This window comes from Nyctereutes procyonoides, unplaced genomic scaffold (genome assembly GCF_905146905.1).
Source record: "Nyctereutes procyonoides isolate TBG_1078 unplaced genomic scaffold, NYPRO_anot_genome, whole genome shotgun sequence".
NCBI lineage: Eukaryota > Metazoa > Chordata > Mammalia > Carnivora > Canidae > Nyctereutes > Nyctereutes procyonoides.
This window is the reverse complement of record NW_026575052.1, coordinates 71,187,030-71,203,283: the sequence shown is the minus strand read 5'-3', so window position 1 is coordinate 71,203,283 and position 16,254 is coordinate 71,187,030. Positions and strand designations below refer to the sequence as shown.

General features: G+C 38.2%; 2 pseudogenes; one reads left to right on the top strand and one right to left on the bottom strand.

The window, feature by feature from the left end:
• Nucleotides 1-5,069: 5,069 nt before the first annotated feature.
• On the bottom strand, nucleotides 5,070-5,556 carry LOC129514132 (60S ribosomal protein L29-like; annotated as a pseudogene).
• Nucleotides 5,557-7,945: 2,389 nt separating this feature from the next.
• On the top strand, nucleotides 7,946-8,046 carry LOC129514377 (U6 spliceosomal RNA; annotated as a pseudogene).
• The last annotated feature ends 8,208 nt before the right edge of the window (nucleotides 8,047-16,254 follow it).

Genomic DNA, 16,254 nt, shown 5'->3' with positions numbered 1-16,254 from the left:
GCCGCCCTTCTCACCTCAAGGAACCCTGGTCAACTTCCTGGAGGTCTAGGTTAGATGAGGTTTGAGGAACACCAAGCAGTCACTTCTGCAGAAAATTAACCAGTAGGTCAGAGTCTAGACACTTTGGCCCTTACCTTTGAGCAGTATGTGGCCCATCCACAGCCAACAATATGAAGTTAGGGATGAATGTTGACTTCTCTTTATTTGATGGTTTGATTCCAAGGGCTAACCCTTCGATCTCAATATGTGGAGATTAAAAGTATAGTTTTTTAAATTTTTTTAGAGATTTTATTTATTTACTCACGAGAGAGACACACACACACAGAGACATAGGCAGAGGGAGAAGCAGGCTCCCTATGGGGAGCCTATGGTGGGACTTGATCCCAGGACCCCAGGATCACATCCTGAGCTGAAGGCAGACACTCAATCACTGAACCACCCAGGCGTCCCATAAAAGTATACTGCTGAAGTCAGATTGCTAAGGTTGAAAACCAGTTCAATCACTCGAGGCAAATCACTCTACCTTAATAAACCTTAGTTCCATCATCTGTGAAGCGAGGCCAATACTAGTCCACCTCAGAGTCGCCAGGAGGATTAAAGGCGATAAACTCTGAGAAGCATTTAAGATGGTGCCTGGCACATAGCATGAACTGTAAATATGCATATAAATATTTCAGTATTATTATTTTACTTTAGCCAGCAGGAGGCCCTCCTATGCTGAAACTCCCTGAACGTGTAGCATCAGAGGTTAGGCTCCAACACTGTTTGCACACACAAATACATATGCACACACTCATGCATGTGCGTGCACCAGTTGGTGAAATCAAATAAGGGCTCAGTGCTTATTTTGGAAAATGGATTAATTGAAGTGAGGAAAGCAAAGACATGCTTGTATTATGAGTCCATGACCTAATCAGAGAGGGGGGGCGGGCGGGGAAAAAAGCAGAAATAGTAATCTGTTCCAAGAAAAAACAATCTCCTTGGATTCTGGCCCACAGAATTGCAGCAATCTCTGCCACCGTGGACATTACCCTCCTCTCTGGCATTGCTTCCTAGCTGCTGTGGGATGCTGGCCCTGGGAACATATTTTTAACTGAATGAAAAACACATCAGGATTCCCAAAAGGTGGAAACTCAGTGTCTGCCAGGGTGACGTGGCCTTTTGGATCCTTCTGTTTGGAGGCCAAAATACCTAAAACTCAAAGATGAAAGATTTCTTCCATCTGGAAGGGAACTGAAGGAATTCCTCTGGAAGGATCTGGGCTACTCTCAGGCAGAACAGTGGCCCTGCCAATGCCACAGAGAGATGGGGAAAGGGCCCTTCTTCCACCGCCCAGCCTCCCTGGTGAGATGAACCTCCTCCTTGCAAGCTTATGAATATCAATGAGCCCAAACCACATGTGAAAGAGCCAGAACATATTGCAACAGCCAAATTGCAAGTTGGCTCCTAAAACTTGGCCAAAGGAGCATATAATTCAAACAGTGGGGCTGAGGCTGGCACTGCGCCGGAGCCTAAGGAGGGATGGAAGAAACCTCCGCTCAAGTCCCTGAAACCTCTGGCAGATCAAAAGGAAAGAAAAAGGGAGCAGGCATGCAGGAGCTCTCATCACTGCCCCGTAAACACTCTCGACCCCGGCCGGTCATCCAGAAGTCAAAATGAAGTGTTCTCCACCAAAGCAAGGCATGAGAAAATAATCCAATGCCCAGAATGCACACACTGGTTTGGCATAAATAAGAACTTCAATGAACATTGAAAAGCAGTGAAATTCTTTCATTCAACAAATAATTATGGGGCAGTCACCGTATCTCAGACTCTGCTAGGCCGTGGGCATAGGGTGCCTAAGAGGAGACAGTTCCTCACCCCAAGGAATTGACAGTGGCAGTGGCCTGTTGCCTAGGTGGGAGGCAGCCAAGGGGGCGAAGGCACAAGAAGCAGGGTGCAATTTCAGCATGCTCAGCTGCTCCCATGTCATAGGAGGTGGGGTTCCACAATTTGTTTTTCTATTCACTTGTGGATGACATTTGGTGTGTTTCCAGTTTGGAACTATGAAGAAAGTGGTGATGAATATTCATGTCTTCCCAGGATGTACACTTTCATTTCTCTTGGGTTAATATCTAGACATGAAATTATGGGGTCAGATGGTAAGGGTATATATAACTTCATGAGAAACCAGTTGTTTACCATTTTGCATTTCTATCCTCTGTGTACGAGTCTATCCTTGTCAACATTTACTATTACCTGTTTAAAAAAATTTAGTTATTATGGAGGGGATATAGTGGTAGCCCGCTGTGGTTTTATTTGCATTACTCTGATGATTAATGATATGGAGCTTCCCCCCCCTTCATGTTATTTGTTTTTAGTGCATTTTATTTGATGAAATGTCTGTTCGAATATTTTACCCATTAAAAAAAATCAGACTCTGTTCTTTTATTATTTTGTCAACTCTATACAAATTCTGGATATGAGTCCTTTATCAGATGAACATTTTGCAAATATTTTCTCTTAATATGTGGCTTGCCTTTTTTGCTTTCTTAACAGTGTATTTTGAGGAACTAAAGTTTTAAATTTTGATATTTCCCATTTATTATTTTTAATTCATGGTTTATGCCTTGTGTTCTAAGACATTGTGTCTAGCCCCAAATCACAAAGATTTTTCTTTTGTTTTGTTCTAGACGTTTTATGGTTTTAGATTTTCCTTTTAAGTTGAGAATATATTCTGAGTTAATTTTCTTATGTAAGATAAGAATTGAGGCTCCTTTTTTTTTTTGTCATGTGAAAATTCATTTTCCGAAATCATTTGCTGAAGAGACTATCTTTTCCAAATTGATTTCAATCATTTGTTAAAGAAGCCATCTTTTCATGGTTGGTATCTTGGCACTTTTATTGAAAGCCAAATGATCATTTATGTGTGGGCTTATTTCTAGACTCTTGAACCATTTTCATATATCTCTATGTCTGTCCTTATGCTAACATCACACTGTCCTGATTATTCTAGCTTTATATTAAGATTGTTCTTCTTTTCCAAACTGTTTTTTGATCATTCTAGGTTTTTGCATCTGTATATATAGTTCTACAAAAAATCCTGCTGGAATTTTGATTGGAATTGCATTGAACCAATAGGTCAATTTAGGGACAATTGTTATCTTAACAACATTAAGCCAATTGCACTATGAACAAAGTATGTCTCATCATTTAATTAGATCTTCATTGATTTATCTCAGCAAAGTTTTGGAATTTTCAATTTACCTACTATCATATATTTCGCTAAATTTATCCATAAATATTTCATGCTCTGTGATGCCACCACAAATGATATTTAAGGGCAACCCCAGTGGCTCAGTGGTTTAGCGCTGCGGTCGCTCAGAGCGTGATCCTGGAGACCAGGGATCCAGTCCCATGTTGGGCTCCCTGCATGGAGCCCGCTTCTCCCTCTGCCTGTGTCTCTGCCTCTCTCTCTCTGTGTCTCTCATGAATAAATAAAATCTTAAAAAAAAATAAATGATATTTAAAAATCTTCAATTTCCAACTGTCTGTTGCTAGCCTTTAGAGATACAATTACTTCTGTATGTTGACCTTGTATCCTCTTATCAAATTGACTTCTTAGTTGTAGTTGCTTTTTTGGCAGATTCCTTAGGATTTTCTACACGAACAACCACAGAGCCAATGGATATGGCAGTTTTATTTCTTCTTTTCCAAACTACATGGATTTTATTTTGGTTTCCTGCCTTATACCCTTGTCTAGGAACTCCCATTGAATAGAGACGCCAAGAGGGGAACTTTTCTTGATTGCAAGGGAAAATAATTCAGTTTTAAATTGTTAGGTATGATGCTAGCTTTACATTTTTGGTGGATTTCCTTTATCAAATTGAGAATATTTCCTCCTACTTCTAGTTTGTTGAGAGTTGGTTTGATTTTTTTTTATTATTATAAATGGGTTTTGATATCTGTCAAATGTTTTTCTACATATGTTGAACTGAACTGGTTGATCACATAGCCTCTCCTTTTTAGTCTGTTATTATGGTGAATTACACTTACTGAGTCCTGCATTGTCGAATCAATCTTACAATACTGGGACAAACTCCACTGGGTTATGGAATGCTCTTTTTTAAATATTTAACTGGATCTGCATTACTACAATTTTAATGATTTTGTGTCTGCATTCACAAAGAGTATTGGTCTGCAGTTTTCTATCCTTTTAGTTTCTTTTTTTAGTGTTGGTATTAGCTTCAAAAAAGACATTGGAAAGTTTTCTCCTCTCTACTTTTTTTGTGTAGGATTGGTTCAATTCCTTCCTTAGATATTTGGTAGAATTCACTGATAAAGCCATCTGGAGCTAAGGGGGGTTTTGTGGGAAGGTTTATAATCATAACTTTACTTTAATATAAACTGAGATCTTTAAAATATATTAATAAAATATTTTTATAATATATAATAAATATATAATAAAAATATAAATACATTTATATATATAAATAGAGATTTTTAAAGATTTCTTCTTGAGTGAGCTTTAGTTGTTCTGATTTTCAGCAAATTTTCCCCTTTTATCTAATTTGATGAGTTTATCAGCTTGAAGTTATTCATAAATTCCCATATTATCTTTTTGGTATGTAGAATTGTTCATGCCTGATACTGGTGACTGTGTCCTCTATTTTCTTGTTCAGTGTTAGGTAAAGATTTATCAGTTGTATTTTCAATGAATCAGCTTTTGGCTTCATTTTCTCTCTGTCCATTTATTATTTTATTGATTTCTGATTATTTCTTTCCTTCCACTTTGGTTTAAGTTGCTTTTCTTCTTTTGGTTTCTTATGGTGGAAGCTTAGATATTTGGTTTTAAACTGTATTCTTTCCAACATAAGCATTGAAAGTAACAAATTTCCTTTTATAGCACTGCTTTAGTTGCATACCCCCCCTTTATAAGTGTTACTTTTATTTTCATTCAGTTAAAAATATTTTCTTTTTTTTTCTTTTGATCTGCCTCAGGTTTATTTGTACAAATAGCACAGGAGGACAGCAGGCCCATGTAGACAGAAGCCCAGGGGTCACCATTCTCACACTGCAGGCAGAAGCCTCTACACTGGAGACTTTGTGGGGGCCTGGGCACCTTTGGGAGCCTGCGCTGCAAGAGTAGAAGCAGGAACAGGAGCCGGGGTCACAGCTGCAGCCTGGGCCTTGGTTTGAGCATTGGCCTTGGCCTTTGGCCGGCAGAGCCTGAGACCTTTGGCAATGTGGGCACGAGCACATTTCCTGAGCTTGGCGTGAGCAATGTAGGCAAGTCGATTGAGATGGTGGCTGCCGCCCTTTGGGATCTTGGGCTTAACCTCCTTGGGCTTGACAAGGGCCTTGATAGCCTTGGCACAGGCAGTCATGGCCTTGGCATTGTTGGCCTGCATCTTCTTCAAGGCCCTTCTTGTTGTGATTCTTGGCAAAGCGCATGTTCCTCAGGAACGTCTTGGCGTCTACCCCTTAAGAGATTCATATCTTTGTGACCATCTTGATGCCATTTCTGTGCCATTTTTGTGACCGGTTGTGTGTGGTGTGGTTCTTGGACTTGGCCATGTCTACACCAAAGCCCGCAGCTCCCCCTTAACAATATTTTCTAATTTCACTTGTGATTTCTTTTTTTGACCTATATATTATTTAGAAGTATGTTATTTAGTTTACAAACATTGGAGTGTTTGCACTTATCTTTCTAGTATTGATTTCTAGTTAATTGTGGTCAGAGAATATACTATGGATGATTTCAATCCTTTAAAATTTATTGAGGCTAGTTTTATGGCCCCAAATATGGTCTAATTTGATAAATGGTCTGTGTACACTTAAAAATTGTGTTTATTCTGCTGTTGTTAGGTGGATCGTTTTATAAATGCCCATTAATTTAATTTGGTTGATATGTTATTCAAGTCTTCTGTATTCTTATTGATTTTTTGCCCACATATTTTAAAAATTATTAGGAGAGGAGTGTTGAAACCCATTTATAATTCTGTGTATTTCTTCTACTTCTATCAGCTTTTGCCTCATGTATTTTGAAACTCTGTAGCACTGTTTTGTCTTCTTCATGAATTGAACCTTTATTATTATGGTCCCTTGAACTGAAATCTTCTTTTTGTAATATTAATATAGTCAGTTCCTTTTCTTCTGCCTAGTGCTTGCATGACATATATATTTATCTATCCTTTTTACTCTTTTCTGTAAATTTTTTTATACTTTTTATTGCCCTTTTATTTTATTTATTTATTTATTTATTTATTTATTTGCCCTTTTATTTTTAACCTGCCCATATCTTTATAGTTAATGTTGGCTTCTTGCAGGCAGCGTATAGTTTCTTGTAGACAACGTATCTTCCTTTTTCCTCATTCCATCTGACAATCTGTTTTTTAATGGAGTGGGTTTTTAAAAAATTGATTTATATCTGATATTTAACATTGTATTTGTTTTAGGTGTACAATATAATGCTTTGATGTATATAATAATGGAGTGTTTAGATTATTCACACTCATTGTAATTATTGGTATGATTGGTTTTAAATTTAGCATTTTAGGATTTGTTTTCCATTGATCCCAATATATTCTTTGTTCTCTTTTTTCTTTCTCTCTCTCTCTCTCTCTTTTTAAGATTTTATTTATTTATTCATGAGAGACACAGAGAGAGAGTGACAGGCAGAGACACAGGCAGAGAGAGAAGCAGGCTCCATGCAGGGACCCCGATGTGGGACTCGATCCAGGACTCCAGGATCATACCCTGGGCTGAAGGCAGGCTCCCCGCTAAGCCACCCGGGCTGCCCTCTTTGTCTCTTTATTTAAATATTTATTTATTTATTTATTTATTTATTTATTTTAGAGAGAGAGAGAGTGCAGGAGCAGAAGGAGGTGAGGGGATGGCGCAGAGGGTTGAAAGAGCAGAAAACCCAACAGTTGAGCGGGGAGCCTGTTGTGGGGCTCAATCTCAGGACCCTGAGATCATGATTTGAGCCAAAACCAAGAGTTCGATGCTTAACCGAGTCACCCAGGTACCATTCTTTGTTTATTTATTTGTAGTAATCTAATCTTTTCGTGATTCCATTTTACCTCCACTATTGGCTTACTAGCTATACCTCCTTTAAAAGCTGTTTTTAGTTGTTGCTCTAGGATTTACAATATCTAACAAATCATAACCAATCATAGTCTACCTTTATTTTTATTTTTTAAAAAAGATTTTATTTTTGAGCAATCTGTACATCCAACATGGGTTTTTAACTTACAGCCCTGAGATCAAGAGTGGCATGCTGAGCCAGTCACCTGCTGAGCCAGCCAGCCACCCCCATGGTCTCCCTTTAAATAATCTTACATCATTTCAGGTGACATGTAAGAACAGTACACTAGTACACTTCCATTTTCCTCTTCTTGTCCTTAGTGAAATTGTTGTCATGTATCTTGCTTGTGTATATGTTATAAACCCCACACACTTTATTATGTTTGCTTTAAGTAAATGTCTTCTAATGAAATTAAGTAGGAGAAAGAATGTTTTTGTTTTTACCCACATATTTACTCTTTCTGGTGTTCTTTATTCCTTTGTGTGGAATAAAATTTCCATCTGTTATCATTTCTTTTTCTGCCTGAAAAGTTCCTTTAAAATCCTGCAATTTGGGATCCCTGGGTGGCGCAGCGGTTTGGCGCCTGCCTATGGCCCAGGGCGCGATCCTGGAGACCCGGATCGAGTCCCACATCGGGCTCCCGGTGCATGGAGCCTGCTTCTCCCTCTGCCTATGTCTCTGTCTCTCTCTGTGTGTAACTATCATAAATAAATAAAAAAAAGAAATAAAATCCTGCAGTTTACTAATCACAGTTTTTTTGTTTTTGTTTTACTAGGAAAAGCCATCTTTCACCTTTATTTTTTTATTCTTTTTTTTCCCTTTGTACGGTATGCTTACATTATAATGTTGGAAGCTATACTTTTAAAAAAGCAAAGTGTGCTTGGTTTGGCAGCACAGAAAGTTGGAACGACAGAGGGAAGATTGGCATGGCCCTTGCACAAGGATGACATGTACATCCAGAAGCATTCCAGTCTTTTGTATTGAATGCAGTGCATTTAAAAATAGTTAACATAGGGATCCCTGGGTGGCGCAGCGGTTTGGCGCCTGCCTTTGGCCCAGGGCCCGATCCTGGAGACCCGGGATCGAATCCCACGTCAGGCTCCCGGTGCATGGAGCCTGCTTCTCCCTGTGCCTGTGTCTCTGCCTCTCTCTCTCTCTGTGACTATCATAAATAAATTAAAAAAAATAGTTAGCATAGTAAATTTTATATTATGTTAAAAAAATGCATCTAGAGGAGCGTCTGTCTGGCTCAGTTGGTAGAGCATGCGACTCTTGATCTCAGGATTTTAAGTTCAAGACCTATGTTGGGTTTGGAGATTACTTAAAAATAAAATCTTAAAAAAAGAAAAAAGAAAAAAAATGGGCCTAGAAATATACATACAAAATTGTTAACATTGGCCTGCTCCCAGGAAGAGGGACTGGGGGCAAAGGACAATTTTCAGATTTTTCCTTCAATTTTAAACTTGTTATCTGGAAATTATTTCAAATATAGAAAAAGTGCATGAGTAAGAATAAGTAAGAATATTACAAAGAATATCTCTATAGTGCTTGCCCAGATTTATCTACTATTAACAGTTTATCTACTTACTTTATCTCAGCCTCATATATATCTATGCAATCTGTGGGGAGATGATTTAAGTCAATGCAAATGTATCCTGCTCATCAAAATTTCCATCTGGATCCAGCATCTATTGATTTTTGCCAAATGGGTCTTTCCTATGATGGTTGCAAATGGTTATTTTTCAGCTCTGCTACTCCGTCCTCATTGATCATTTCGCACTTAGTATTTCATTGTAGGCAGAACTTCCCAGTTGTTTATATACTGATCGTAGGTATAGACTCATAAATACCTATGTTTTCAGTAACTTATAATTCACTCTCGTATTAAATTATCTTGCTGCTCAGATTGTCCTGGATTTGGCCAGTGGAGCCCCTACAAACTGGCTCTTGCATCCCAGTGATATGTGACACCCCCTCTCCCCAAACCATGTTGAGCACTTCCTTAATATATGGCATAAAAAGATTTTCCAGGCTTTTTTTGTGCCTACTTGCCCCAGTCCTGAATTTAGCCTTATCTAGGAAGAGGCTTGGTTCCTTTTAATGAGAGAAGGTATTAGAAACCAAGATCTGGGTGCAAAGTATGCTCTCTGTTCTTGGGGACTCTTTGCTTCTTGTACCTTTCAGTCAGATGAACAAGAAAATCAATGGATATTTATACATGTACATATACACATATAAATGGACATAAACGTCTATGTACATACATAAATCAGTACATGCACATGTCTTAGAAATCGTGGATTCATAATTTCAATTCCATTCATCCCCTCGGGATTTCTTCTTGCCTTCTTCTTCTATCCTATGTTTTCATGTGGCTTTTTTATTTCAATGAGAACCTCCCCCAAATTATTATTTATTTATTTGCTCAGTTTCATAATGAATCTAAAATAATTTCAGGACTGCTTCATTCTTGCCTCTATACAAAACAAACCTACTGAAGAGAGTACAGGATTTATTTGTAATGTCCTCCATGCCCTATTATTCCACCATTAGCTGAGAGTGTTACATGGTAAAATATTCATACATTGCTCAGATTAATTCTTTCCTTTTCTGCTGCTATTTTTTTTTCTTTTAACAAGCAGCTTTATTGAGGCATAATTTACATGGTATAAAATTCACCATTTTTAATGGCATCTAGACAAGTGTAAGTGAATTTATACAAGTATGCAACATCACCACAGTCCAGGTTTTGAACACTGCCTTCATCCCACCTGTTTCTCTCACACCCGTTTGCAGATGGTACCCACTCCCACTTCATTCCCGGCAACCACCGGTCTCTGTTCTGTCTCTCTAGTTTTACTCCTTCTGTAAATTTCCTATCAGTGGAATCACACAATACATAGTCTTATGTGCCTGGTCCCTTTCACTTAGCATCATGCTTTTGAGGCTCATTTGTGCTGTTGGATGTATTAGCAGTTCTCTCTCTCTCTCTTTTTTTATTGGCACATTCAATGGATGTACTACAACCTGTTTACCTGTTTACATTTGCCAGCAGATGGGTCATATGGTAAGTGTACGTTTAACTTAAGAAACTGACAAACTGCTTTCCAAAGTGCCTGTATTATTTTACATTCCCATCAGCGGTGTATTTATATTTTTTAATGTTTATTGTAAGCAAATGTATTCTCAAAAAGTTGCAGGAAGTTCTTACATTAGGTAGGTTAGTTATTGCTCTTGTAATCTTTTTTTTCTCTTTTTTAATGTGTATTTTTTATTGGAGTTTGATGTGCCAACATATAGTATAACTCCCAGTGCTCATCCCATCAAGTGCTCCCCTCAGTGCCCGTCACCCAGTCACCCCCACCCCCCGCCTGCCTCGGCTTCCACTACTCCTTGTTCGTTTCCCAGAGTTAGGAGTCTCTCATGTGCTGTCACCCTCTCTAATTTTTCCCACTCATTTTCTCTCCTTTCCCCTATAATCCCTTTCACTATTTAAATAATTATATTCCCCATATGAGTGAAACCATATAATAATTGTCCTTCTCCAATTGACTTACTTCACTCAGCATCATACCCTCCAGTTCGATCCACATTGAAGCAAATGCTGGGTGTTCGTCATTTCTAATGGCTGAGTAATATTCCATTGCATACATAGACCACATCTCTTTATCCACTCGTCTTTCAATGGACACCGAGGCTCCTTCCACAGTTTGGCTGTTGTGGGCATTGCTGCTATAAACATTGAGGTGCAGGTGTCTCGGTTTTTCACTGCATCTGTATCTTTGGGGGAAATTCCCTGCAGTGCAATTGGAAGCAATGGATTCTTGTCTCACACTTAGATCTTTCATCCGTTTTGAGTTTATCTTTGTGTATGGTGTAAGAGAATGGTCTAGTTTCATTCTTCTGCACCTGGCTGTTCAATTTTCCCAGCACCATTTATTGAAGAGATTGTCTTTTTTCCAGTGAATAGTCTTTCCTGCTTTGTCGAATATTAGTTGGCCATAGAGTTGAGGGCCAATTTCTGGAGTCTCTATTCTGTTCCATTGATCTATTTGTCTGTTTTTGTGCCAGTACCACACTGTCTTGAGGATCACCGCTTTGTAGTACAACCTGAAATCTGGCATTGTGATGTCGCCAGCTCTTGTTTTCTTTTTCAGTATTTCCCTGGCTATTCGGGGTCTTTTCTGATTCCACACACATCTTAAGATTATTTGTTCCAACTCTCTGAAGAAAGTCCATGGTATTTTGATAAGGATTGCATTGAATGTGTAAATTGCCTTAGGTAGCATAGACATTTTCACAATATTAATTCTTTCAATCCATGAGCATGGAATATTTTTCCATCTCTTTGTGTCTTCCTCAATTTCTTTCAGAAATGTTCTGTAGTTTTTTGGGTATAGACCCTTTACCCCTTTGGTTAGGTTTATTCCTAGGTACTTTATACTTTTCGGTGCAATTGCAAATGGGATTGACTCCTTAATTTATTGCTCTTGTAATCTTGCTCATTTTTTCCTTGTGCAGCCCTTTCTTCATAAGTGGTTTGAAGGTAAGTCAGATTATTCCTTGTAGAATTATAATGAATTCAGAATAAATGTGACCAAAAAAAATCCCCAGAAAAGTGTTTCCTCTTTCTAATAGGGAATGAAATGATACAGATGACATTATTAAGGAAAGAACATTCTACCCTCAATCTTTAAAAGTAAAGGTCAATTTCATCAGAAGTTTGAGTTTACATTCTTTCTGAGGGTAGGGCAGGAAGTGAGGATAGTTTATGGAAGGAAGTACCTCTTCTAAATGATAGGTACTTAGGAAATTGACTAAAGTTGGGGTAGGGTCCATTAACTTCAAATTTTGAGAAATCAGAAGAGAATTCAAGAATCTAAAGACTTTTAAAAGGAGAAAACTTAATATAGATCTCAACTTGTTATTTTTCTTTTGGAAGGAGTGTTGTGGTGGTTGCAAAGAGGTCATCCTAGAAATGAGAGCCACAGTTGCCTAATTCAGCACTTGCACCAATGGTGAGATAAAGGGCACATCTTCCTGTGGCGCCCTAACACACAACTGGAGAGAGACACTATGCTCTTGCAGTGACTTAAAACATAGTTGGACAGAACTGCAGCCTCTTGAGAACCAGAGCATTCTTTATCATAGTCCTCATCCTAGCTAGCTTCCCCTCGGCACACTGGGGATGCTGCAGGCTTCAAGTCACATCCCAGAAAAACCCATCTCACTTCACAGACTTGTCAGTTATTTTTTAAATTAACTTTAGCTAAATTTAAAAATAATCGAAGTTTGCCTTAAAAAAAATCTCCTCACATCTCTTTTCCAAGTTTTTCTCTCTCTGCCTCTGATATACATTTTTTTCTTCCCTGTTTTGCCTAGGTGATACATAATTTTCTTGGGACTGGACTTAACCAAGATCGATATTAACCAGTGAATTCTCATTCATAAAAGGTTCACTTGAAATTATTAAACGTGTATCTTGTGCTTCAGGGAAGTGAGGGAGTATTTGGGTAGAAAAGGGGTTTTCCTGGTACCCTTTAATATATATCCTGTAGGGGCGCTTGGGTGACTCAGGGTTTGAGCCTTTGGCTCAGGGCATGATCCCAGGGTCCTGGGATCGAGTTCCACATCAGGCTCCCTGCATGGAGCCTGCTTCTCCCTCTGCCTATGTCTCTGCCTCTCTCTTTGTGTCTCTCATCGATAAATAAATAAAATCTTTAAAATAAAATAAAATAAAATAAAATAAAATAAAATAAAATAAAATACGTCATGTAGACAGAAAGTTTACTTCTCATAGGTCCAGATCTTATAATGCACACATGAACTAATGGATTCAGTGTTTTTAAGTTTTTAGTTTTTAAAGAAGAGGAAGATGCTCCTTAGGAGCTTAGACTCTATTGGGATAAACTTAGCAAAAATAATTTATATGCCAGGAAAATTATCTATCTATCTATCTATCTATCCATTATCTATCTATATATCTATATATCATCTATCTATTTAATCTATCTATCTTTCTATCTATTTTCTATCTGGTCAACTATAGCTTTATAGGGATGTCTGGGTGGCTCAGTGATTGAGCATCTGCCTTTGGCTAAGGGTGTGGTCCTGAGTCCAGGGATTGAGTCCCACATTGGGCTCCCCACAGGGGGCCTGCTTCTCCCTCTGCATATGTATCTGCCTCTCTCTGTGTGTCTCATGAATAAATAAATAAAATCTTATATAAAAAATCAAACTATAGCTTTATAGAGATGTACTTAACTGCTGAGTAATAAAGAGAAAAATTGAAGGATAATAGTATGTGCCCAAAAGGAATGGCTGATATGTGTTAGTTGGCAAAATGTGCCTAATTACTTTGTAGTGCTTTTTTTTTTTCCTTTTTTAAGTAGAGGGAATGGAGCCTAACATGGGGCTTAAACTCATGAACCTGAGATCAAGATCTGAGCTAAAATCAAGAGTCAGAAGCCCAACTGACTGAGCCACCCAGGCACCCCTTGTAGTGCTTATTTTTAATTGCATTCTATATAGCTTCCTTATTTTCAGAAATCATCTCTCTAAAATACACACACACACACACACACACACGCGCGCGCGCGCGCGTGCGAATACCACACTAATTTTTATTATTGGTTTCCTTTTGAAGGTTTACATCTGTAACATGCCACAGCTGGACTATATTGGAGAAATACTATAGAGGAAACATCAAGATGTAGTACTTTTGGTTTGGTTGGGTAGTAGGTTGATTTCAGGATGGGTCCCAAGGTGTTCATATCTAACCTAGATTCACTCTGAGCTTGGCAAATTGACTTATTTTTGACCAATGGCTCAGTAGTCAACATGGCACAGCAGTGGGAAAGCCATTAATGCTCCTGGAACACTGGTAACTCTCACTTTTTCTCTTTGTTTAGATTTTCTATATTCATACAAAATAACAACTTTTACACTTATGGCATAATGAGTAAACTGGTCTCATAACTCATAAGTAAAACATATTCATAACTTAGTAGTTGTTTTAATAAACATTTGACCATTCCATTGCATTCTAATCTTTACAGAACTTCATTATTCTCTGGGAAATCTGGCAATGGCATTTGACTTTCCCCTCCCTCCAGTGGTGTGCTAGTAAATATTCAACAGCTAGTTCTTTGAAAAATTAAAAGCCCTGATTTGTAGTATTTGCTGATTTTCAGGATGCACATATTCTCACCATGGCTACTTATAAGCTAGCAGCATGAGTTCACCCAACATGGAGCTGGGGAAAAGATGCATATACCTGTGGTATGGGTACAACAAAGATAAATATTGTGAGGACATAGGTAAAAATAAAAGGTAGAAAAATAACTTGGAAATGATGAGTTTTGTGTGTTTATTCCCACTGATTTTAATATAATTTACTTATTGTACATTTAGATAATTTAGTTTTAAACAATGATAATGTTTCATAGTCAGTTTGTTGAATTCCTCCAAGTGTAATAATTGGTTCTCACAAGTCAGTGTGAACTGGTTCTAGCATCTTCTGTGGTGCTGTGCCTTATCCTACCACAGCTTCACCCATGTCTCCAGGGCCTGTGGGATCCTAGAGCACTCCATCAAGGAAGCAGAGTGAGGTGAGGGGGGAGCTGCAAGATAGGCAGATTGACTTGTGTCTCCTGTCACATTTTGATGATCTGTCCTCAGGTTCATGACAAATGCTTATTATATGGTGTATGGAGACCAGTATACAGAAACACTCTTGTTTCCTGTAACTCATTCTTTTCATTTTTGAATTCCTACTTGATACTCCTGTCTAAAATGAGCCCTAAATATCACAAACTCAGTTCTTTTTTTTTTTTTCTAAGATTTTTTTTATTTGAGAGAGAGAAAGTGAGCACATGTGCACATGAGCCAGGAGGAGCAGAGGAAGAGGGAGAAGCAGACTCCCTGCTGAGCAGGGAGCCAGATGCGGGGGCTCGGTCCCAGGACCTGGGGATCATGACCTAAGTAAGCCCAAGGTAGACACCTAACCTACTGAGCCTCCCAGGAACCTCAAACTTAGTTTTATTTTCTAACATTTTTTTCTTTAAAGCAAGGATGGTACAACACTGGTCCTCAAGTTCCACCTCAAGTGTCTGATCTGAGAGTGAAGTTCCCCAGGATAATTCCTTCACTATGTTCTAGTTGTAAAATCGTGTCATTGTTTAATGGCAACATTAAAAAGCCATTGTTTACTGTTACTATAAAGCTTATGCTCCTGATTTATCTGAGTTTCTCTCTCCTGCTTTTCCCTGTGTTTGCATGTTTTTGTTTTTTGTTTGTTTTTCTGTATCTCTGTCACCACCTGGCCTTCTGATTCCTTTTTTTCTTTCTCTACTTCTATTTTTCTTCTCTCTCTGGGTCTTCTAACAGGGACATATATAGAACCAATGTATATATTTTCATTATTTGTTGTCTTTATTCCTTAGAATGTTATGTTCTCTTCTGAATTTAAATACTTAGCAGGATTTATTCTCTTTCAAATAAAAAAATAACATGATTTTACTTATGAGTCCCTTGAAGGATTTTGGAGGTGGGGGGACTGTCAATTGCCTTTGAGAGAGAAAAATAGTTTTTCTATGCCCATTCTAAATACTCTATAGTTCAGCCTGAGAGAACACTGACCAATGATAAATTCACAGATGTAACAAATAATTTTAAAGAGGATTCACGAAGCTGGAATGAGTAGTACCACATTTTGCTGTCAATATAACTTCAAGCCATTTTTACCAAAAATTGAAAAAGAATTTGAGATACTGTAAGAACCAAAATTCTGTTCAGCACTAAGTTTTGACCAGCAATGACATCTAACTTCTGAGTAATTTACCTCTCTATGTGCTGTTCTTTAACTAATAGCGGGAAAGAATGGCTGAGTGTTAAAATGCATGCCACAGACATGTCTGAATCAGGGAGAGCTGCTCCCAGCATAATCCACTAGAAGTGTGAGAATGGCAGAGAAGGCGACACACTCACAGATGCCACATGAACAGCCAAAGTGGTGCCCATTGTTTAGACAGAGATGCTATTTTTAAAGATTAGCACAAATGCAAAGTTTTGACTGTGAGATCAAGCAGTATTTCATTTTAGTAGAATACTCTGTACAATCTCAGAGTCTCCTTTGAGAAAATAGAAATATCCAGAAGAGAAGCTATACAATTTTTAATATCTTC